The sequence below is a fragment of the Sinohyriopsis cumingii genome, unplaced genomic scaffold (assembly GCF_028554795.1).
Source record: "Sinohyriopsis cumingii isolate HCF-2022 unplaced genomic scaffold, ASM2855479v2 utg001176l, whole genome shotgun sequence".
NCBI classification, from domain to species: Eukaryota; Metazoa; Mollusca; class Bivalvia; order Unionida; family Unionidae; genus Sinohyriopsis; species Sinohyriopsis cumingii.
In genome coordinates this window covers 60,103-83,583 of record NW_028315968.1, presented here as the reverse complement: position 1 = coordinate 83,583, position 23,481 = coordinate 60,103, and positions in this window count along the sequence as shown.

Genomic DNA, 23,481 nt, shown 5'->3' with positions numbered 1-23,481 from the left:
AAAAGTAAAAGTTCATCACCTAAAAGTAAGGGTTCGTCACCCAAAAGTGATAGTCCTGAATCATTCTCCCTTGATCTTCGCCATCCTCCTCTCTCTCCTACATTATATCCAAGGAGTCCTCCTACAACGCGTCCCCTTTGGGCCGGCTTCCCACCTCCAGAACCAACATCGACAAACTATAAACCACAGGAACTTTCACCCAAAGAAAGACGGGATATCCCGAGAGATGAGCACCCTGCTGCTAGAAGCCGCGATCCTCAACAATTACCATATTCGCCAATGACGTCGCCACCGACGTCGTCAGGGACATCACCAGGGTCATCTTCAACGCCGTCAGACGAAGTATTCCGCGTAACGCCATTGCAATCTCCAGAACCAAAAACAGGAAGCGGATATACCGTTTGCCCTGACAGTGTTGTCAACGATGTATCTCGCCTCGAGGTATTAATCGGAGGAAAACGAGCCGGAAATAACTCCCGTGAAGTAATTAACGAGGCTTCAGATATTTGTCAGCGATTATTCCGCGGTGGCATCATTAATTCTCACATTTACAAGAAACTCGTCGATGAGCTCATCGATTAAAACAACACAATTGAAATAACATGATTGTTCACAAACATCAGCGCAGACCCAAACAGGTCCGCATAGTAAACTCTAGATTGCCCGTGTACAAATATATCCACGGCAATGGATTCGGTGATATCATTGGAAGTCTCGTTACGCGAGTAATACCTAAAATCGGACCCACGATCAAACAATTCGCGTCAAAAGCAATAGGAAAAATCGGCGAGACTGCCATTTCTGGTATCGGTAATTTGGCCAGTAAAGGCTTCAATGCTGTCAAAAGTAAAATATTAAATTTAGTGCGCAAAAAACAACCCGTCAAATTACCCATCACCAGAGAAATGCCACCCGAAGTCAGTAAAGCCATAAACGACGCAGCAAATAAAAAAATAAATGATCTCGCAAAGGAAGTTGCTAAGACAAATCTCGCAAATGAAGTTGCTAATACAAGTTTTATTTCAGGCAGTGGTCTTCGTTTTAGATGATATTCTTAATAATAAATGTTCGCACAAGTGTCAAATGAAGTGTTCGACATGGACGAGCCCGTAGGAAGAGACACATCCGTGCGAGATTTCCAGTATTTCTCGTACGATGCAGTTGAACCAAATACACCTAATCGCTTGGAAATTCAAGTTCACGATACAACAAGATATTTTCTTCCATCTGAGGCATATATCGAAGTTATCGGGGAAATTATTAAAACAGATAATACCCTCTATGGAGCAGATTTTAGAGTCGGATTTGTTAACAACGGTATTATGGCGTTATTCAAGAGCGCCACTTACATGATTGATGGAAGAGAAATTGAGTCAATTACTAATGATGTTGACTTAGCAACGACGATAATAGGCCTAGCTAGATACTCGGATGATTTTACTAGATCAGCTGGTCCTAGTATGATGTTTGCCAAAGATAATTCTGATCGTCCCGATAGTAGGCCGCTTGACATCAGACAACCCAACGATCGCGCCGCTCCCAATCCAGCCCCTGCACCTGTCCAAGATCTTCCTGTTGGCATTAATAATGATTATAATCTCGGATTTGCCACGCGAAAATCTATGCTGCAAGGACTTCACAGAAGATTCTCTTGTGCTATTCCGTTATCCCATATATTCGGATTTTGCAGGCATTTCAGAAAAATTATTTACGGAGCGAAACATACCATAACACTTATTAGAAAAGGAAATAGCGATGATGCTATCTGGCGAGAAGGTAATATCGATTACGCTACTAACGTGATAAATGCTCTCGATGCGGGAAATGCCGGCCAGGTAAAATTACTCAAATTTACCTTGTGGATGCCAGCGATAACTCCATCAATAATCGAAGAAGAAAAATTATTGTCATTTATGAACCAAGGCGGTAAATCTATCATGTCATGGCTAACAACAACAACAGATTCTATAACTACCGATATTGATGGTGATTTTACTTGGCGTATTGCATCGCAGCAAGGTACCTCTGCACCTAGGCATATCTTTATCGCTTTTTTGCACACGCGAAGATATCATCAATTATACAGCCATATGATATTCGATAGTATCAACGCAACAAACGTGTCACTGAGAGTAAATGGCCAACAAGAACCATCAGAGGAAATATCAATTAATTTTGAAAATTATTCGACAGCTCGCGCGTATTATCGATTGCTAAGTTTTATGGGTCGCGATCAAAATATCGATACCGGATTGCAAATATCACAGCTAGATTTTAATAAATTTTATCCTATCTATTACTTTTCCCTGGAGCATCTCGACCTGATAAAGCAATCCGTTGTTGATATTCATTTCAAAGCTAGAATTCGCACAGGAAATAATTTATATAGAGCCATCGCGGTAATCCTCAGCGATAGAACAATGATCTTGGAAGGCATCAGCGGCAGAATGAGAGTCATCGATGCTCCTGTCGAAAGAATGTAACAAATTCTAAATTTAGATTAAGCGATTATTAATATGCCATACGAACACGTCAGTGTAACTCTGACCCCCGGTCAGATAAAAAAGCTCCAATCAGCGATATCAAAGCGATGCGGTATGAAATTAACACTGAAAAACGATCAGATTCACGGTGGACCTAACAAACTATCGCTAACTAGAGGTCAGCGTGAACGATTTTCCAAGGCCAAATCAGCAAATTCTGGCGTTCATGTGAATCTCTCAATAGGCGCAATCAGAGACATGGTCAAAACGGGCGGATTCCTTCCTTTTCTTCCTCTGATAAAAATGGCCCTTCCGATGATTGGAAAGGCAATAGGATTAGGCGCGCTCTCGGGCATAGGTTCCAAATTAGGAGAAAAAGTGATGGGAGGGAGATACGGTAAAAAAAAGGGGAACGGCCTTTATCTAAGACGCCCCCCATACGGATCCGGCCTAAGATTAGCACGGCCTATTCAAATTTAGATCTAATCAACGAAGCAAAGAAAAAAAAAATAAAATTTTTCAGAGGCGTATTTATGCGAGATCAACTACCAGACAAACCAAACTCTACCGAGACAGGAATAATTAATCTCGATAAAAATACCGGCCCTGGCACGCACTGGGTTGCATACGCGATTAATCCTCGCGAAGTCGTTTATTTTGATTCGTACGGATTAGCACCGCCAAATGAATTTATCAGCTATGTGTCAAAACTAAATCTTCCGATTTGGTATTCGACACTTCCAACGCAGACATTAGCGGATCCGCCAATATGCGGTCCAGAGTCAATTAATATTCTTGACGCAATTTCAAAATCATCCGGTCCGTATCACAAAATTGTATTTGAATACGCCGTAGATAAATATCATGGTTGATATTTACGGTAGATTTATCTACAGGAAGGAAAAGGCAGAAGTGACTGACGTCGATCTATCAAAGTTCGCAACCAAGAGCGATATTAACAATCTTCTATCGCTGTCAGAGGTGGACCCTGGCGAAGTTGCTGTTTTTCAAAATACCGAAGGGCGATTACACACCAGCAACGTGAAAATAACTGATATAATCAAGCGAGACGAATACCGCGATCATATCAGTCAGTTTACTCGCCAATCGGAGATGGTATTAAAATCTATTGCTGATATCGCCGATATTATAGCGAAGTTACCCCTGAAGGCCAATATCGCGGATGTGGAAAAATCCGACAAAGAGCTATCAGCGGCGATGCTTCTAAAGGCTGATAAAGCATTACACGACGATCTTCAGGACAGAATGATAAAAAGATTTACCAAGCTAACTAACGATCTTAAAAAACTAGACGATACATCAAAAAATCTCAGTAAAAAACTCGACGAGGATATAAAAAAATTCATCGATACCTCTTCAACTACACATAACGATCTTACCGAGAAAACAAAGAAAATAAACGAAGAAATCGCCCAAACCAACAGAGAGATTGAATCGGCACGTGCATTAATATTTCAAAAAGCCGATAGAACATCACATAACGACCTCAGCGAGAAAGTAAAATCCATCAACGAGGAAATTACCAAAATAAATACCGCGATGGGTCAGAAAATCGATAGAACATCACACAGCGATCTTACCGAGAAAACAAAGAAAATAAGCGAAGATATTGCCCAAATCAACAAAGATATTGAAGCGTCACGTGCATTAATATTTCAAAAAGCCGATAGAACATCACATAACGATCTCATCGAGAGAGTAAAATCCATTAACGAGGAAATTACCAAAATAAATATCTCGTTAGGTCAGAGAGCAACAATCGACGATATCAACAAGGAAATTAATAAACTCAGCGAATTTGTTGTTCCCGAATTTACTAAGGGGTTTAACGCGATGCGTGAATCGACAGATGAGAAAATAAAAAAAATCAACGCGGATCTTCTCGACGCATCTACAAAAATTAACGATATCAACACAAAAATATCACCACTGAATCTTGGAAGATTATCGCGTATTTCGATACCAGCGGAGGTAGAAACAAAAAATCTACAATGCCGTGTGCCATTTATGATAGAGACACAAAGGGGCGCATGGACACCCGAGAATAACATATTTAAATTTACCCCGCCAATTACTGGAGTATATCGAATATTTCTTCAAGCTCCGATAAAATTTAAAATAAAAGCCGCAGGTGGCACTTCTTTCGATGAAAATTTTAATTACATTATGACCGCAGGTTACGAGTTCATATTTGTGCTAGAACCACCAGATAGAACCAACATGGGACCAGTGTATTATATTATATTTTTCGAATTTTTATCCGAATATAAGCAGAATCCGTAATTGTTATCGTAGATTAATAAATGACCGCATCGGATTATCGTTATAATCAGGCGCGATCATGGCAGGATTCGCTAAAAAAACTCCTCGACGAATATCAAACAAAAATAAAAAAATACCAGCGTAGATTAGTTACCATTGACGTCGCCGTGTACATGGTATCTGCGGTAGTCGCCGGTGCTGAAATAATTTTATCCGCGGTAACAACAATCGCACCAATCGTTGCAACGATAATAATCTCGTCAACAACGACAATCGCAGGTGTTCTCAATATCGTAGCGAAAAAGATATCCTCGTGCACGAGTGAGAAATTATCGTTGTACAAAAACAAACTAACCAAGATCAACGACGCGTATTCGAAATTATCATCGTTGCTTTCGGAGAGTCTCAACGATGGCGTTATCTCCGATCTAGAATTTTCGGCAATGATCAGTATTTACTCGGAGATTGAACAAATGAATATTAATAATGTCCGAGCTAGCCCAGATCGTGACAAACACGACACCGCCGACAACAACGTTAATATCGTTAAGCTCAACTAAGGCAGAATTTAGCATCAATTTTCCAACACCAATCAGCGTCAAAGAAATTGCGTTAACACAATTGCGTGTCTACAACAGTTGGCCTAATGTTAGATCGACGTCATTCGGTAAATTATTGTCAAATAATTCGCTTGTTTTTGCCAACAAAAACAAATCCGATGGAACACCTGATTGGATCGTCGTTGGCATACCAACAGGCAGTTACGAAATTGATCAGCTGGATAAGGAATTTACCACCAGAATATCAAATATAACCGGCGATGCTACTCCGGGAATAAAAATATCTGCGCACGAGCCAACACTATCATCGATGATAGAGGTGAAATCGCCGTACATGGTAGATATTTACCAATTATCGATTAGGACCATATTAGGTTGGCCTGAAATCGCACCTCTAGCAAAACCAAAAAAATCAGATTTTATTATTCCAGGTTGGTACGAGGAAGCTCCTCCAGAACTACCGGAACCAAAAAAAGAAGATTTTACCACCGACGAAGGATGGTATGGAGATATCAAACACAAACCTCTGATCGATAGCGCCATCAACCTCATGAATAACCACAAAATTAACCTGGTAATATTCGCTTTTACTTTTATTAACGAAAGAATTCTCTCGTGGTTGCCTCTTCCTAAAATTCCCCCCGGTGTGAAAATCTTCGACGCTACCCACATTTACAGGATAATAGCCCCCATAGATGGTATCTTGGTAAGAAGAACCCTCGACGAATTTATTCAAGAACATACAATACAATTAAATTTATTGCGGGAATCCTTTCATGAATGCATCTTAAATAAATCAGGCTCATGTAGCGAAATTATCAAACGCGTGAAAATTTTAAATCAACTCGCGAATGATGTTGAATATTATCATGGAATGTTTATTCAGGCGATAGTCGACGATATATCAATTGCCGATTATGTTCTTCCTATTAGCAAATTCGAGTTGATCAGAAATTCAGGAGAAAAACAAAAATTCATGAGAGTATTTGGATTAACCGAGGAAACGCTACCAAATTTCAAATTTCCCGATTATGATGTTGATAAAATGAGAAAATCTGTTACTGATACCATCGATGATTTATTTCCGAAGTTACATGCCGCGTGGACTAAAAAAATACAATCAGAATCGATTCTCAAACACGATAATGATCCTGCCGGGCAAGGGCGGCATATCTCGCCAGGTATCGTTAATATAACGGAAGTTATCGCGATTTATCTTCACGCGGATGTTGTCGAGGGCAGTTACAATGTTGATTCGTCAGAGTCAAATCAAGCGCAGCAGGGTTTTATCTTGTATTCGTTTTCACCTAGCGCTTCTCCGGGTTATTTGATAATAAAAGAGCCGGTGAATCCATTTTATCTGCGATGTCATAATCGATTATTGTCGAAGATAAATTTCAAACTAACGGATCAGAAAGGAAATTTGCTTGATATCCGCGGGGAAACTGTTAGTATCAATCTGCTGGTGAAATCATAGATTTTCAAATCGTAAATCTGTACACCAGGGAAAAATAAATAAAATCCAGGGAAATTTTCAAAATTAGTAATTTTTGTTTTTTTTTTGATGGGGTAAATACCCGTCAAATCGAGTAATTTATATAATTTCGTGAATCTGCCGGGTAAATTACCCGTCAAATTGTGAAATTTGTATAATTTTATGTTTTTGATGGGGTAAATACCCGTAAAAATAAAGAAAATTGGATAATTTCAGTAAATACAATTATTTGGTAAATAACAAAAAAAAAAATAAATAAAAATCAGAAAAAATAGGAAATTTGCGTAATTTTATGTTTTTTATGGGGTAAATACCCGTCAAATCGAGTAATTTATATAATTTCGTGAATTTGCTGGGGTAAATACCCGTCAAAATTATGTAATTTATATAATTTCGTGAATCTGCTGGGGTAAATACCCGTCAAAATTACAAAAAAATAAATAAAATCCAGGGAAATTTTCAAAATTAATAATTTTTGTTTTTTTTGTTATTTGTGGAATTTTTCAGGAGGATATTTCCTTGGTTTTGTTCTCATCGACAAGTTTTTTCAGCTGTCTGATGCGTGAACTTGTAATTTTTTTTGATTCATATTCGTCGGATAAAATCAATCTAGCTTTTTCTACCAGCGTCGATAATTTAACAAAATCCTCGACGCGATCATCGCTGACTGTTGCAAGCGATTGATACATCGCGATTTGGATTTTCTTTATTAATTTGTACTCTGACGGCAGCGTGTATTTGTATTCGAGTTTTCCTTGAATGATTGTTTCGAATTCGGATCGGATTTTATTTGTGTCCAACTCCGAGGGAAGATTTATATTTTTTTTTCTCAGGTCATCGATAGCTTCGATGATGTTGCTTATGGTTTGTTCGTTCATGTTATATTAATTCTGTTAATATTCAATTATTTTTCGTCGCTCTCCGAATCAAATATTATTGGAATATAAGAAAATTCGATCCATTCACCGAGATTATATGAAAATGTCGCCCTGTATTTTTTTTCTGCTGCATGTCGTACCGATGCTGAATTAATTTTATAATATTTCGCAGCGGCGCTCATCGATTCGAATATCATCTCCTCGCCTGTTTCCTGATTTATCGATTTGACGGCCTTAGCTGATCGTGCGCCGCCGGTATTGCCGGATCTTAAATTTTCACTCTGAGACACTGCGCGTAGATTGGATAGTTTATTATTGAGTTTGTTTCCGTCGATGTGATCGATAACAAGGCCAATCTCTATTGGTCCGTGATAGCACTCGTATACAAACCTGTGATTGTAATAACTCATTTTTCTCATTTTTTTATTCTCGCCGACTGAAAATTTAAGATATCCACTGTTATCAACTCTACCAACAAGATTCTTCGTTTTGATGTTTCTGACAACACCATCCGATGATGCCTCGTATCCCATGATCGTAGGATGAGATTTATACTCGTGTGTGATTTTCATTGCAGGAATCGTTGATTTCATTTCCATTATATAATAATTATCTGTCTAAATCATAATTTGCTTTGAATCGATTAATATAATCTTCTTCGCATGTTATCACCGAGGAAGATTTCTTTTTGTAATATCTGAGCAATTCCCGATAATTTTTCCCTCCGCAGGATAAACACAATCGAGTCTTTCCTCGAGTGCCAACTTGACAAACTAAGCACCGCTGTGGTCCTTTACTGCCTCGTCGAATCGCATATATGTGAGCGCCACAATAATCGCCTCTGCAGGATTTGTCGCATGATTTTGTTGATCCGATTGGTATCCATTTGCACTGCATATTATAATTTAAATATTTGTCTAAAATATAATAATGGATATTTTTGATCTTGATGAGGCAGAATATATCATTCCTGAGGTTGATCGTGCCAAGAGAGAATTCCTTGATGATGGGGGGATTCATGTTTGGTCGACATGGAAAACTAACTCTGTTGATGCTACGATGAATCTGGAACGGGCCAAGAAGATAATCGAGCATATAAAATTCGAACACAAGGAAGAGCGATTTATCTTCGGAATAAAATTCATCGCACAAATGCCTGACGACACTTGGATTATTCGCGATAAACGAGATCCCGTGCGTGGCGGTAAGAAAAACGTCGTTCTTGATAAAAATTCGAAGCCAGGATTATTATTGGGAATTGACGGTCCTTATTATGCTAGGGCGTATCCATCTAGCGCTGTTGTTTATGGAATTTATCGGCTAAATAATAATCCTGACATGAAAAATCTACCTGCGATGAAAGAATCACCGATGATAAACTGCGTTGCCGAGCGCGTTATCGAGCATATGAAAAACGCTCGTCGTGGATCTGGATTGACACAATTGAGGTTGGATAAAATTAACGCGTGGGCGAAGACTGTTGTTGATGGCGCATCGATTGACGATGTTGCTGTGTTGAGCAAGAAACTTAAATTTCCTATCACGGTGAAAACGCTATCGGGAGAAATATTATATTCGTCGCCATATAGATCTCGAGGAGTACCAATCGAGATTGTTGATCATAATTCACATGCGTGGTCGCAGTCGGTAATGATATTCCCGCGAAATCGTGCTGTTAAATTTTATCCCGTGGAAGGCGCAAAGGATAATTCCGATGCCATGTTCCGATATATCAAAATATTAGCCGCATCTGATCCGATATCGGTTTGGTTATTCTCGAGCGAAGAAAGGTATGATCAGTTTATCTTGCCTCGAGGGGATATTTATCGAGATGAAAAATTACATGAATCTATGAAAAATATCGCGGTGAAATATTCGTCAAATCCTGATCAGTTACTGACAAATTGTTTTACTGTTCCGTCTGTTGCTGCTCACGCTGCCAGAGAAAGAAATTCGTGGAAACCTACGAGAAACGAATACCTCGCTGATATTCAACTTAGTTGTATCGAGTACGGCCATGGCGGATTGTGGAATACCAAATATTACTTCGAAGATATGATATCCGTTGATATGAGCGCGTGCTATCCTGGAAGTTTCCTTGGATATGGCGATTGTGCGGATTATTTTGCTAAATTTGGCCATCCCACCAGCGAGATGACGAGAGTAGCAATTAACGGGCCGTTGCCTAATTTTGTCATGACCGGATTCGCTTATGTAACTTCATTCGAGTTTGCTGAAAATTTACATAAAATTTGTTATATTTGGTTCGGTCGGCATTTCTCTCAACGCAGATGGGTCCCTATAGTGTTATTGAGATATATGCTAGATTCGTCAATGTTAGTATCATTGACGGTGAGCGAGGCGATTATATCCTACAGAAAACAAACTAAGGTGTGGTTGCCGACGGATTGTGAAAACGCGAAAGATATCGGAAGAAAAATAATTGGCAAATTTACTCAAGGAGGATCCGTTGATCATAAACACCGACACGCTAGATTGTTTATCAACGATGCCGAAATGGATTTTATTATTGCCGATACGGTATCGCGAGGAATATTCTGCAACAGAGAGAATATTATCATTGACGGAGTAAAGTTAGGTACCGTAATTAGTTACCTTGACGGAGAATCAGCGCAGTATACGCATTTGAGATCATCGATGCTCGCTTATGTGAGCATAAATTTACTGTCGATGATAAATAAATTTTCTGATATCGCGGTAAGGGTCGCAACGGATTCGTTTTATCTCGATAAGAAATATCAGTATAGGCTGGAGAATTTAATCTCCGATGGCTCTTGGGGCACTTGGAGGATAAAAAACGAAGATATCCTAGATTACTGTGAGGACGCCGATGTCGAAGATTGCGATAAATTTCATCGAGATAAATTTGAGGAAATATCGACGGCTGCATCCGCATTTGACCCGATTTCACGTAACAAATTCGTTTACATGAATGGTCCTGGTGGTAGTGGTAAAACAACACGAGCGATAAATTTATTTGCGAAATCTGATATGATAGTGCTGACTCCAACTCACAGATTAGCGCGAGAAATAAGACAACGCGGCGTTGATTCTGGTACTTATCATAGTTATTTCAAATACAGCGGTGGATTGTGGGATTCGGCTCGTATGGGAAATAAATATATCAACAAAATTATAATATTTGATGAAATTTGCACAGTAAATTTAGTTGTATTAAAATCTTTCCTGATCTGGCTGGAGGAGAAAAATACAGCCGTGATAATGTGCGGCGATCATGGCCAGCCTGATCCTATTGATGGAGAATCTCCTCACGAATGGCTCAGGAATTTCGTTGACTATTATGAGGAAATCGACGCTGATTATAGATCCGATGATATTTTACTGACTGAATTCAAAAAATTAATTCGATTACAACCGAATAAGTTTCAATGCGATGTGATGAGAAGAATAATCGACGAGACTCCAATGGATATTTTTCTAAATTTGTGGCGTCCCGATCATCTGATTGTTGCTAGTAGGAAAATTGTTCGCGATGTTATTCAGGAAATGTTATTCAAGCTTCATTGCGAGAAATTTCCAACATTACAGGTGCCGTTGTGTTACAGACCCGCTGATACCAGGAAACAAAATATTAGTGTTACTTTACCCTGCGGAGAGGAAAAGATCTTGGTACTGAATGATATTATTCTTGTTGATATTAATCTTGTCAATGACGCGATAAACGCAGAAAGATCACCATGGAAACTAGGCTACGCAACAACGATACATTCATCGCAGGGATTAACCGTGGATGGCCAAGTTTGGATCGTCGATGATAGAATTTCCTGGTCAAATTTAGTGTATCTGGCCGTGTCGAGAGTAAGAAAATTATCTCAGTTAGGTAGAATTCGGTTTCACATTAATGACGCTGGCGGTAGTTGAGTATCTTTCGGTATTATTTGTAATTCCTCCTTGGTAAATCCGCGTTGTGGCGCTAGTGAATCTAGGAAATAAATTGCCGGTCTTCCCGATGATCTTGTTACGGCTGATATTTTGTGTGTTGTAACGCTCCAATTTGGATCAGTTGCTCTTTTTCTTCCTCCTTCGGCCTCGCCTTCTTTATATAAATACCGGACCGTGACGCTACCTAGCACAGGCGGAATTGTGGAACCTCGCTTTAGGGGTATATTCGGTTTTGTAATCGCAATTGCGGGTTTCATTGCTATTGTTCTCGTTGTCTCGTTATTTAGTGCGTTAATCACATGAGGCAACCTCGATACCCAATCATGAGATCGATTATCCTGAATAAATTCACGCGCGTACTGGTATCCGAATAATCGTTCTGCAAGCGTTTTATTGAATCTCTCAACGATAGCTTGATTGTGATGAACACCTACAATACCGCGACGGATTTTAACATTATTCTTTTTCATCAATGAAGTAACCGCACCAAGAAATTCTCGACCTGGATCAACCTGGAGAAGCTTCGGCCATGTTAATGGAGATCGTGAATAAATTTCGCTAAACGCCTTAGCGATCTCCGTTGCTGTTTTATTCGATAACGGCTCGGCTTCTTTATACCTGCTGGCGATATCAACGACTGTCAAGACATATTTGTATGTGACTCCGTCGACGGTATCGTAAGGAAGAAACATTAAATCAGCCTGATGGACTTCATTAGGGACGCTGACAGAGAAACTCGCATATGATATTTTCTTAGGTGGAGGAAGATAAATTTGCCAGACTGCCTGTTTCGATAGCCACGATTCAGCAACGGATTGTTTTACTTTTGCTGCCTTGGCGAGTTTGGCAATTGCTGATTTTCCTCGCCAGAATCCTCGCGGAGAATAATATATCTGCTCCATTATTATTTACCAGCACCGAATACTAATTTACCTTTCATTGCGCCTTTTATCAACCAAGTTGCCAATTTTTCTTTGAAACTTTTATCAGGAATCGCGTCTATTGCATGAATTAGCCTAATATCAGCGAGATGTCTTTGTTGTAAATCTCCGCTACGATACGCAAGATCGTGATAGTAGCACGCGTTATCGATGGCGTTTACTGGATCTTCGCCGGGATTTGGTTGATTATTATCGTTGAGTCTTATATCGAGCCTTGTGCCGGGTCCGCAGTAATTGTATCCTGGCAGATGCTTTTCTCCGGGATATTTCGCCCAGGGCAACCCGGGTAGATTTTTCATGGAGGCGGTAATGTCTCCTCCGGTTCTTCTATTTTTTTTTTTACAAATCTGAATTTGCGTGTATTACAAACTTCGCATTCTCCTGCAATTGCGTTCCTGTTATTGCGTGTGACGATTTCGGTTGGATTTATCGTAGCTGTGTGAGTGCGACACTTAACACAATATAGATCCATAATATTCTAGTAACATGAATGTAATTGATTTTTCGGCCACGAAGAAACGTGAGCAGGTGAAACACAACGCGGTGTTACCAAATTCGATAAGGATGATAATTATTGGCCCGTCTGGTTCTGGAAAGACGCAATTGTTGCTAAATTTGATAATGCGATGGCTAAAATGGGACAAATTGTATTTGGTTGCACCGTCCGTTGATGATCAGCGTTGCTATCAGGTACTAAAAGAATTTAGCGACAATACCGACGAAGGCACGATCGAATTCATCACAGACATCAATGAAACCCCATCCGTGGAAAATTTAGATGGCGATGTTAATAATCTTGTCGTATTCGATGATGTAATGCTGGATAAGCAAACTAATCCGGCTAGGATATTCTCGCGTGGCCGACACAAGAACACCGATGTTATTTATGTGACGCAGCGATATACGCAAATTCCAAAAGTAATTAGGGACAATTGTAACATCTTATCAGTTTTCAATGGCGTTGATACTCACACGCTGAGAAATATTCATCAGACTTGGTGCAACGGCGATATGGACATAAACAAATTCAAAAATTTCTTCAGCCGCGCCCAGGCAACACCGCATGGTTTTATCACGATTAATCTTCACGATCCACGCAGTCGGTATCGAATTGGTCTTGATCAAATTTATTCATAAATTTGCAGCCAAACTTTGCAAACTTCATCGACGGAATAAATTTCCCCCCCCTTTTTTTTCCTTGTCTAGAATCATTGAATTTGCACACAAAAAATTGCAGTCGGGAGTGAATTTACGCAAATTAATTTTCGTAGGAAGGCTTATTTTTGAAATCTGAGGCTTCTACGGAGAAAGTTCTCGTAGGAAGCTTTATTTGGTCTGGAACCACTGGTCTGTACAACTTCCCTGCTGCTCACGGGTCATGTAGGCATTCAACACCAACTATTTCAGTAATGGGAGTCATTTTTTAGAATTTGATTCTGCATACCTTTAAGTGGCAAGTATTCACTTGACTTGGATTCCTATACATCTATATTCCTTTGGAATGTCATTATTTAGAGGTCCCGAGGTGCATACGGCAAAATCAATGCTAAAGTACATGGACATTCTTGGACGAAATGAACCCAAAGTTGTGATCCAGTACAATCTGGATTGAATATTGCACGCTTTGATGTCACAATAAAAGCTACACATATTGATAAACAGATTCGTACTACCCTTGATTGTGACGATTCCACTCAATGCGCTCTTATTTTAGTACATGGCCACCATTGTAAAAGTCCATAGCAATAGATAATTTTCATCTGGAAGTTTCTTGGTGACGGTAAAGAAGCATGTAAATAACAACTATGCAAACATGTGCTAATGCCGACGTTGAATATTGTAGTGAATGTTTTTCATATCAGGATGTGACCGATGCAATATTTTATTGTGGATTTTATTACACAAAGGTAACCAAAATGTAATTTGTCAATATACAAGTGTATTTCACACTGGTTTTGTCTTCATGTACTCAAAAATTTCCATTGTTTGTTTTCTCAAAGTGTAAATGCTACTCACTGACGACAGGTCACCCCTTACTGATGAATTTAACTTGTATCTTTTTTCAGACACCCCCGCCCCAACCCTTATCTCGACATCTGCCTATGCCGACAATATTTCCTCTGGCCTGAGGATGTCGACATAACGGGTAGGACTGTATTTAGAAAAGTGTGGGAACCATGTATTGGCACAGGTTAATGCATTCTTGACAAGATAGGATTCAAATACTTTCCATTTATTGTCTTTTGTTTCATACTATGACAGGAAATGTTTATTTTGTACAACATGCATATAGACTGCATATCTTGATTTACAACTGATTATTCTGATCTGTTTAAAATTAAATGTTTGAAAGGAAACAAAACTAATGTTATGTTCATTATGCTTCCTCGTACCAACATAATGCAGGTCAGCCAAGTAAAGTTTGAGTTAGTATTCAGTACACTGAAATGACTCTGCATGTCAATTTACAGGAATATAAGGTAGTTGAACTTGTTTCATGTGATACATTTTGTGGTTTAGTGCATGATCATCTTTTCTGACTTAGTTGTTTTGGCAGTCTTACAATAGAAACATTTGATTTTAAAAAGTGGATGTTTTATAAGCTAAAATGTTCTTGAATTCCATTCAGTAATGGTTACATGTGAACCTTGAAATAATTGATTTCATCCTGGAAAGACCCTGGAAATTTATCTTTACAAAAGCATGGGTACCATGTAAAAGGCAATTCCAAAAAAAGAAATTAAACAGAGTGTGACAGTAGAAAATAATAGCAGTGATGGAATAAGAACAAAGGATTCAAGTGCTTGTGATAGACTGGAAAGTAATGTAGAAAACAGATCACAGGTTTAGTAACAAAAGTTAAATGTACAGTACTAGTACTCTTCCTTACAGAGCACATGAAATCTGAATTTGAAGATTTTGGGTCAGAATTACATAATATACAGAAAAAAAAAAACAAATGAAAATTCCAGAACCAGACAAACAGCCATCAAATAAACAGTTCGATTAGTGGAATTAGAAGTACTGTAGTAGTGGTTGTTGTTGGTGTGGGGTTTAATGCCATTTTTCAGCACATGATAGGCTATGCAGGGCGGCCAGTATTAATGGTGGAGGAAGAACCACCGACATACGAGAAGCTACTGGCAAGCTTTCTCACATACCCACATTGGCTGAATCCTAGACTCGAACCCACGCTGACAGAGGTGAGATGGCAGTGATCTATAACGGAGAGCGCATTAGACCACTCGGCCTATCTGGGCCCCACTGTAGTAGTGGACAAGTTGTATTAGCACAAAGCATAAAAATACTCGCCATACAGGCATATTATGATGCATCTGATGAAATTATTGAGATTTCAGCCATGGACTATTTTATTGATGCCTTGTTTCAAAGGGTCTGAAACCCGACTGCGATTTGGGCATTGTGGTTCTAAAACAATGTACAAAGAATAAACGAGTTGTTTAAATGGAAGGTTACAGATTGGCTGACTAACAAAGACATACGAATGTAACTCCCTATCAGCAAGAATAAGTAAATGTAATAAATGCAAGCTAGATAAAATAGTACAAACAAAGATAAAATTTGTCAGAAAAGTAGAAAATTTGCAGTCAGAAACAGGAAAATGATTTTAAAAAACTGGAACATAAAACAAGATGATAAGAATGACAGTGTCAAAAGAAATAATCACCAAAGAGACTACGATGGAAAATGGTTTCAAAAATCTAGACAAAATGCATGCAGAATGCAAAGTTTTGAACAAAGAGATAGAAACCAAAACCCAAAGTACAAAAAATGCCAGATTTTTTTTCAATAGGAACAAAATTATACGCTGAAGTCAGGAAAACAACAACGGGTCAACCTTGAGGACTGAAGCATGACTACCTGTATAAAGAAAGAAAGGTCCAAATCAAACTCATCTTGTGATTTATGCAGGGTATTTGTAAATGTTACAGTAAATGGAAATTGTGTTTCTCTCTTATGCAACACAGGAGTAAATGTTAAAATTTTTAGTAGCAATGTAGTAAAATCTTGGACAGAAAAAAATCTCAGCCTGACGTGACTCAAGTGAAAAGTATGCTTTTGATTGTCTTAATAGAAAGCCAACCTTTTGATGGTAAAGCCGAGATAAAATGTATGTTAACAACTCATACTTTCATTCAGGAAGTACTATTAGCAGACATTCAACAAGACGTTTTTCTTAGCATTGACATCTTAAAGAAACACGAATGTTACCCAATAAAACACTTTTAGTCACCCTCTATAAATAATGCATTATTATTATTACTATTACATATTGTTTGACTGCTGCTGCAGATATCTCTAGTACCTTTTCTTTATTTAAAACAGACATGTCTCTGAAAGCAAAAAGAATGTCTTTTATTCCCCACTTATTTTTTGTGTTCTATTTGGTCCTACAGACCCACTTTCACCAGTGGCATCACTAGGGTTGGTGTCACCCCCATGGACCTCCTTCCGTAACAAACCATACAGAATCCTTAGTAATGTCATTTTGGTGTCACCCCATCTGATGGTGTCACCCGGTGCAGTTCACACCCCCGCACCCCCTAATGACGCCACTGACTTTCACTAAGGATGAAGTTTATAAAATGATCAGACCAACTGATGTCAGTTTGCTTAAATAAGACAGAGATTCATTGCACTTGACCACATAAAGATTATCATATTTCACAGCACAACCAGAGTCTGACCGTTTGTTGGAATCCAATTGACTATAATTTCTAAAAAGAGAAATATGTTGTGATGCAATTCTGTAGCTGCTCCTGTGTCACCCTGCAGTTCAGTAGACATACTTTTTGGGTTTGGATTTTTGTAAAAAAAAAAAATCTTCATAGTACAATTAATCAAATATAATTAGGGTAGACAAATTAAATTTAGTACATACTATTTGCATGTATATGACTGAATTAGATGTCAAGACTGTTACAGCCACTTTGCAAACAAATTCTACACAATTTTGTACTTTGTATTTGACACATTTTGTAAAATGATATCAATGTTATTAAGCAAAACTACTTGAGGTAAAAAATGAAATATGAAGTTTAGTTTTCAGGTTTCTGTGCATATGTTGAATTTCATGATACTTCAACATTAAAAAAATGTATATTGAACTTTATTAACTCTTTTTGTATCTGCAGTGGGAAATGCATGTTTTACAAACACAAATTTTGAGGAAGAGATAAGATCCAAGGAAATAATTAATAATTATAATGGAAGCAATGAAGAAAAATGTAGTGCTAAGGAATAACAAACAAATATATTAAGATATCAAACTCAAGGAGCAATGATGAAAGCAGGGAAATTTTCAAATTATAAACAGCAGTAATTTATTAAAGGAGAATAAATAAAACAAGCTATATTAAAGCTAAACAAAGAAAAATCACCCAGGTCTGATTGTATAACCATAGACTTTTATATAAAATTATGTAATCGGCTTTCAACCATACTAGAATTTGTGTACAACATATGGGTACCTGCACATGGGGGCACTTCCCCCAACCCCAGATTTCACCTGTAAACATGGTATGGCCTACATCCATAAAATTCAATAGCTGACCACCAAGATTGGTGATAGATTATTTGCAATATTAGGGAGAAAAGGAGTTATGATTTTATTTCACCAGGAAAAGGCCATTGATAGAATTGAGAATGGCTTTATAGACAAAGTATTAAAAAGATATGGCTTTGGACCCTTTTCTGTCAGTGGATAAAAATTCTATATAAAGATATAAACTCAAAAGCAATAGTAAATGGAGCGAAAACTATAAGCTTTAGGATTGAACGATAATTGAGGCATGGTTGCCCCCCTATCTGTACTTCCTTATGTGCTGTCTGTTAGAGGGCTAAATGCTAAAGTCAACATTAATAAAAAGACTGGGTATATAAATACCAAATTTGGCATATGAACTGAAAATGTTGCAAAATGCAGATGATTGAACTAACTTAATAAGAGATGGGTTTTCCTTTAACACTTATAAAATTTAGTTTGGAAACTTTAGTAAATCCCCAGGGTCGAGAGCAAACAACAGGAAAACAGAAATTTTACTTATTGGTGACTGGAGCGGAAACCACCCAGGACTTCCTTCTGATTTATTGAAAACATTTCATTAAGAATAACATATGGCAAAGATTAGACTAAAACCAGCTATAAACAGTAGCTTGACAAGATTTGAAAACATGTTGAAATATGGATATACGAACAAACCTAATGAATCAAAGCTTATATATATATATATATATATATATATATATATATATATATATATATATATATATATATATATTCAAATATGGTTAATAAATAAGACTAGACTTTAAAAATGTAATGTTAAATAAATTAGATGTTGAATAGATTTTATATGTGGTTGGAACATACATTATCCTCATAAAAACCATCTGTATAAACTGAAAAGTTGGGGAGGGGGGACCACACCTACAGAACATCCCAACATCTAATGACCATAATAAAATAAGAAAGATAACAAAAAAAATTATATATATATATATATATATATATATATATATATATACACACACACACACAAACACACACACACAATGAGAAACATATCCTAGATTTATAGGAAAAATAATTTGTCTTAAAACCACCCATGAAACTGGGTGGAGTATGAGAAATAACTATTAAATGCAGAGATGACTCCCATAAATCAATAGAAGACAATAAAAAATATACAGCATTATAAATAAGGAGAAAACAGATTGAATCAATACAAGATGATAAAAAAAAAGAAAGTCCAGAGATGCAGTAGACTAAAGTTTGGGAAATGTGGGCCAAAATAGAATCAACATCAAAACAAAGCAATATGTAGAAATACCTACATGATGTTTCATTCTCATGGAAACAGCATTTAATACACATAACAAATATAATGCAAGGTTACTCATGGTGTAGAAAATATGTGTACACCAAAAGAGCACGTTATACTGAAATGTAAGATGTTAGAAATGGAAAGGAGAAATATTAAGAAAATAATACAGAATAAATATGGGACATTTCAAGAAAAACAAATGCTGTACACTAATGGCATAATTAACTAACATAGATCTAATCAACTTAATTACAAGCACAATGTGGCAACAAACTACACAGATAAACGTACTAGAATGGTGTGGGACTTGTGTAAATGCAAAATTAGATCAAACAAGTTAGGCGCTAACATCGTGATTCGGTCTGCTGGTGGGAGAGATCGGCCCAATCAGGGTGGAGCAATAGCGGAAAGCCCTCTCACAAGGGTAGAGGCACCAAACTACGGGCCAATCTTGCCTGACCATGATTGGGAACCCCACCTCACCCAAGAACAGTGAGAGAAAGGCTCACTACAAACAAATAACTAATATAAAAGGCATGTTGGTATCACTAAAAAGAAATAAGAACTAAATACAAAAGGAGTACTGGCTTCACTACATACAAATAACTAATACAAAAGGCTTGGGGCCCGGAGTGGTCTAAAGCACTCACCATTACGGATCACTGCCATCTCACCTCTGCTTGGGTTCAAGTCTCGGGTTTGGCCAGTGTGGGTATGTGCAAAAGCTTGCCAGTAGCTTCTTGTGGGTCAGTGGTTCTTTCCGGTGTTTTCCCGGGTTATTCCTCCACCATTTTTACTGGCCGCTATATATAGCCTATCTTGTGCTGAAAAATGGTGTTAAACCCTACAACAACAACAAAGACAAAAAGCGCACTGGGTGAAACTAAAATAATTTAGCAATATTTTAGTGACTAAGGCAAAAAGAAAACATGCGAATACAGAGGTTGTGTCCCTAAACTAAGGAACAGGGACTGTGACACCAATACTGTCAGACTCGTACAAGGTATTATGGATCACATCTGAGTCCCTGAAAATGAGGGCACAATAAAAGCACAAGGGAACAATTAAACAAGACTTACAACAATGAGTACACCTAGAAAAACATGCACATCATGCAAGCATTAAAATCAAACGAGCTTCTTTTTTGTTTTCAGTTTGCTTTTTTGTTCATTTTTTTCGTTTCACTTTCTTTATCTATCATTCACTTAGAGAAACACATTGAATTAGAACCATGAAAAGCAAAGATGGAGGAAGTGAAAGGAAGCCTCTTTGATGGAGATGGATAGGTAAATCAACATCATTCATGGGTTGGTAGCCAAAAGGTGCCCACCAATCTCCTTCACAACCAAAATGGATCAACCACCAACTTATTTGTCTTCATTTTACCAGGTAGGATTTTTAATAATAAATGAGACGAAAAAGTTTGACCCATTTTAGCAGTTCAAACAAAAACACTGATATAGCAACAACACGACATTATAGCAAATACATATATAGCATACACTGGAGCTAAATAGATACTGGCAAGGATCACTAGCAGTAAATATGGCAAGGAATCCAGAGCCAAAAAGTGTAATACTTTAAGGATGGTTGTATAAGCCAGGAGGAGGATTGAATAGAGACCTGAGAAGGCGTTTGATGAGTAAGCCTTTATCAAAAAGAAATGAATCCTAATCAAAATTAAATAAAATTTTACCAAAATTATCATGCTTTTTTACACACAACATGCAATTGGGGGGGGGGGGGCAACAAAAAAAAAAATTAAAAAAAAATTCAAACTTTGGAACGAAGGGGGTTGCTTCAAAGGTCTCCAGCTTAACATAGATGGGCAGCAGAGAGGGGTTCACAGAACAATTTTGTTTAATGGACTTGAAGTCTAAATGTAGTCAATTTGCTCATTGTCTTTGTCATTCTATTTACCCTTCCAGATCCACAGAAACACCATTATATCATCTCAGCCATTGATGCCAACTTCATATTTCTGTTAGTAGCTATTCTGTTCAATGATATAAATTATGAAAAATAGTAATACAAATTATGACAAACAATCTGTGAGTTTATTTCTTGGCTTGTTCAAACACAGTTTGTGAGTTTATTTCTTGGTGGGCTGATTAAAACAACATGCGAGCCAACTCGGCCATGATGGGAGAAGATGTCATGCACCTTGGTGTAGTCCACCTACTTTGGTCCCTACCTGACACGCAGGTATCGCATGTGGCTTCAAGCAGCTGTATGCATGCAACAGTGGTAGCACCCCGGCAAAAAGCTTTGACAGGTGGGCCAGATTAGATGATAATAGCAGATGGGTCTCATAACATCAGTGAGTTAGGGACTTGCCTGCCCCAGTATGCAAATACAGTTCTGGCAGACTGGGCGGATGAGATCACCAGGAAGATCAAATGGTCAGAAAGGCAGTTCTGCAATGTTTTGTAGAGAGCGAAGGTCATGACAAGGCACAGAAGACATCATGACCATCCACTGCCATGATATTTCATTGTACCACCAGACCCATTCCTCTGAGGCCAAGAGAGTGGGACTGCCCCCGTGCAGTGACTTTCCTACATTAAAATCTTTTCATGCACAGGTTTTTTGTGCAATCTTTTTCTTTCTTTCTCTCTTCCTCAAGCCCTGCAATGACAAAGTGGAGTGACAAAGCGATAGGTGGAGATGACCACTGGCAGTCGTAGTCACAATCCTGGACAAACGGTTGCTCATCTTCATACTTGGGACAGTGGATGCGTTCAGCAGCATCCAGGCAACTAGACAGCCTCTTTAGGATGGCACTGCCCACCCTCACATGAGGGACAGGGCTAGAAAGCGTGCCTCAAACACTGCCAGCCCTACAGCATCTGGTCATCATACTCCAGTTGTAGGATTTCAACGCCAGAGTTTGGTAAGCAACTGGAATGGAGTTCTTGGCCCACACAGTGTGGGGAAGCTAAACAGCAATGATATGCTTCTTGTAAGTAAATGTGCAGAGCGCAAATGTGCTAACACATGCTTTGCATCACAAACACTTATTCTGGCAAGCTGAAAAGTACAAAACATCCTGGATGCATCCACCATCCAAACAATGGCATTTGATTGTGATATTGATAGACAGAGAGACCTATGGGATGTCAGAATCACGTGAATTATGTGAGGTGCTGGATGCTGGACCCTCTACAGACTAGTCAGATCAGTTCATAACGTAAGCATTATTCCCACTCAGTGCAAGAGATTGTTGTTGAAGCAAATTCTAAAGCATAGTCTTCTCAAATAAAAAAATCAATTTAACAAAAACAGTTGGTTTCAGAAAAAACTAGTTGAGTATAAAATAATATTACTAAAACTGAAGCAATATCAAATCAAATGCAGAAAATGACAGCATATTTTCTATTACGTTATTAATAATTAAATATATCAAAATTGTCTTATTTATTACAGCGTTGAATATATCCCATGAATACTTTTATGTTAAATTGTATATGTGTCTGGCGGCTGCCACATTGATATAGCAAGAGCCAAATTGGGTATAATTGTCAATAGAGAGCTTTTTCTAATGAAGTTCAAAGTTTGGTATAAATTACCTTTGTTTTCAAGATACCCAACCTCTGAAAGGTTATTGACCACATTTTCTTAGAGATTTCAATAGCTATCATGTGTATGCAAAACATTGTGTAGTTTGTCACTGCTTTTCGTCGTTGATTTAGAACCAAACAAGATTCCTTTTTTCAAAAATACTAGAGACATTTATTTCATAAAAAAACTATCTACATTGAGACTACTTTTTAAATGTTCTATTAGTCAAATATTGAAGCCATGAATTCATTGCAAATAATAATGAAACTTCTCGTTTATGAATTTTAAGTTCACTACTTACTCTGGAACTCACTCTCCATAATTAACTGTATTTTGAAATAAAGCGTTTTATTCACCAAGTAATTATTTTACTTCTTTGCTATCTTTGATCACATTTATGAACGGGTTGGCTACTTTGAGATAGTTTAATAAACTTATTTGCGTAATAATATTTATAAAAGTTGTTCAATTAAAACAAGTTGACATAAGATGATCACTGCAAGCTCTT